We start from the raw sequence: 3277 nt of genomic DNA, 5'->3' as shown, positions 1-3277 counted from the left end.
CTGGGCAGGCGACGCGGGGGCTCCGCGGCCTCACTTGCAGGCCCGTCACGGCTGCTCTGCGCTGACCGCGGGGCGGGTCCCCGCGGGGCCACTTCCCAAAGTTCCAGCCCGATGGGGGTTTGCCTCAGCGCCGGCGTGCAGAGAGCCAAGACCAGCTCCGAGAGCTCAGGGGAGGGCTTCGCATCCGTTCAAGTGTGCAGCCCGAGAGGCTGGAACAATTAAAAGCCTCGCGTCCGCAGATGGAAGCTGAGGAACAGGCATTACCTTCAGCCGCAGGGTCTCGTTTGCCACTTGAACTTTTCACTTGCTCAGCACCTAACCCAGACCCCCAACAGGTCACTTTTGATGGACGATTGAGTTTAATAATCCTTGTCAAGCCAGACACAGCAGACGTTGAACCTAAATCGTCGCGCACCCAGATCCACTAGAGGGCAGGTCTACACCTGCTGAGTTCCAGCGCATCCTGCAAAGAACTCAGGAGACAGGAAAAGAAACGTCCTTCCTTATATGCTTAGAGGTATTTTTCTGCATCAACCTTTATACCTGTTGAAGATTTTGCCCCTAACCCCAGGTCTTGTAACATATCCCCATGTTCAACATCAAAATAAACAAACTGTTTTGTTTAGCTCAGGTTAAGTGGAAATAGTCCAGGATCAAAAATCCTGGGCAGGTTTCTAGATTGAAGAAACATTGAGATTTTATTCGGCAAGGTCACTTTTAAATTTCAGAAGTGAAACCATAAAAATCAAGATGAAACATTTCAAGTCTCGGCGTTACTATATATAGGACCACCTTTGGCTTGCATGCTTAATGATTTTTGTCTACTTAGTCGTGATATACATAAGGCTATGATTGGTACAACAATGAATGTGCTATCTCTTGCTCAAAAAAAAAAAAAAACCAACTACATAGGTGCTGTTATTATTGTCTCCATTTTACAGATGAGGAAATGAAGGATGAGGCACAGAAGGCTTGAGTAACTTGCTGAAGGTTCCATAGCTCAGAAGCCTGGTGGATCCAGGATTCAAACCAGAGTCCAATCTCTTACCGTCTATACTCTTCTGCTGTTCTCAACTCTGTAAGATTAAAAGAATAATCATGTTTGCCTCGAAGGCTTAAAATGTTTTAAAATTATTTTTATTTCAGCTTTATTGAAGTATAATTGACAAGTAAAATTGTAAGATATTTAATTGTACATCATGGTGATTTGATACACGTACACATTGGGAAAGGATTCCCTCATCTAGCTAATTAACTCATCCATCACTTCACATATTTATCTTTTTTTTTTTTCAGTGAGAACATTTAAGTTCTAAGTTTTCTAGATTCTACTCTCTTAGCAAATTTCAATTATAAAATACAGTGTTATCAACAATGATCACCATGGTTTTTTTTTTTCAAATTGAAGTATAGTTGATTTATAGTGTTGTGGTAATTTCTGCTGTACAGCAAAGTGATTCAGTTATACGTGTATATAAATTCTTTTTTATATTCTTCTCCGTTATGGCTTATCATAGGATGTTGAATATAGTTCTCTGTGCTGTACAGTAGGACCTTGTTGTGTATCCATTCTATATATAATAGTTTACATCTGCTAACCCCAAACTCCCACTCCATCCCTTCCCCACACCCTCTCCCCCTTGGCAACCACAAGTCTGTTCTCTATGTCTGTGTATGGTCACCATGTTTTACATTAGATCCTCAGACCTCATTCATTGCATAGCTGAAAGTTCATAGGCTTTTTGTGATAGGTGAACCAGACAATCCATGGGAATGTGTTAGCACACTCCCATGGATCGTCAGAGTGTTTGTTCAAAGTGAAAAATGAACAAAAACTTCAAGAGGGTTCAGAATCCCTGGTGAGGGGAGAGATAAGACCTGTAAGGTCTCAAATGAACACTAACACCCACTATTTACCAACTGTGGGATGGAAGGTTCAGGAGGCCACAGCCTGCTCTGGGCTGTTGTGTAGAACCGTTGCTTCCCTGGGGTCCCTTAGAGACCATCTCACATCCCCATGTGCCTTTCCCTGGAAAGGAGCAAGTGATGAAGAGTTGCAGCTTCCTCTTCCTTTCTGCTTTGCATGGAGCATGCCAGCTCTGCCCAGAGAAGCAGCTCAGGGAAGGCTCTTTAGTGTCCTTTGCTCTTTTTTGAGTCTCCAAAACAGCACACTTTTTTTGTTTAACGATATGGCCAAATCTCAAAAAGAAGCACACATAGACGTATTGAGCAAGTGATCCAGGGTAATCTGGCTTCTAAAGTGTCCTTTGATGAGGGGGGAAGGATAAATTGGGAGTTTGGTATTCACATATACACACTACTATATTTAAAATAGATAACCAACAAGGACCTATTGTATAGCACAGGAAACTCTACTAAATATTCTGTAATAACCTAAATGGGAAAATAATTTGAAAAAGAATAGATATATGTATTGATATATGTATAACTGAATCACTGTGCTGTATACCTGAAACTAACACAACATTGTAAATCAACTATACTCCAATATAAAATAAAAATTTTTTAAAAAGTGTTCTTTGATGCATTTTGAAACACAATTTGATTTAATTTGTTCTGGATTAGGTCGACGGAACCTCAGTTTGAGCTCTGGTCAACTCTGCTTTTTCCTGTCCAGACCTATCCTTGGGACCAAATAATAGAGAAGAACACATCTCCAGTTCATTGTAGACATCACTGAACAGGTTGGAACTATTTTCTTTTATGAAACTATTTGTTTGCATAGATACTTCTGTAAATTTTTTCAAAATCAGGTTAGTATGAATGATACATTTATTCCTTAAAAGTTCCATTTATTATTTCTTATTACAAAAATAATGCATGATCCCCAGAGAATATTTAGAAAATGTAGGTAAATAAAAAGAAGGAAACAAAAATTACCAGTAAAGCTGCCAGCACACTTTAAATTTTGATGTATAGTTTCCCAGCGTTTAAAAAATGTCTAGGGACTTTGCTGGTGGCGCAGTGGTTAAGAATCCGCCTGCCAATGCAGGGGACATGGGTTTGAGCCCTGGTCCGGGAAGATCCCACATGCCACGGAGCAACTAAGCCCGTGCGTCACAACTACTGAGCCTGTGTGCTGCAACTACTGAAGCCCACGTGCCTAGAGCCCGTGCTCTGCGACAAGAGAAGACACTGCAGTGAGAAGCCTGCGCACTGCAAAGAAGAGTAGCCCCTGCTCACCGCAACTAGAGAAAGCCCGCGCGCCGCAACAAAGACCCAGTGCAGCCAAAAATAAATAAAAATCAATTAATTA

General features: G+C 41.4%; 1 long non-coding RNA gene across 1 annotated transcript; it reads left to right on the top strand.

Annotated features, from left to right (window-relative positions):
• Positions 1-260: 260 nt before the first annotated feature.
• Positions 261-2670, top strand: LOC114893826. Its single transcript, XR_003793031.1, has 3 exons — positions 261-517; positions 942-1078; positions 2587-2670. It is a non-coding gene; the product is annotated as an uncharacterized LOC114893826 (long non-coding RNA).
• Positions 2671-3277: the final 607 nt, after the last annotated feature.

Source organism: Monodon monoceros, unplaced genomic scaffold (assembly GCF_005190385.1).
Source record: "Monodon monoceros isolate NGI ecotype Baffin Bay Population unplaced genomic scaffold, NGI_Narwhal_1 Super_Scaffold_13, whole genome shotgun sequence".
Taxonomy (NCBI): Eukaryota; Metazoa; Chordata; class Mammalia; order Artiodactyla; family Monodontidae; genus Monodon; species Monodon monoceros.
This window is presented reverse-complemented; position numbering and strand designations above follow the sequence as displayed.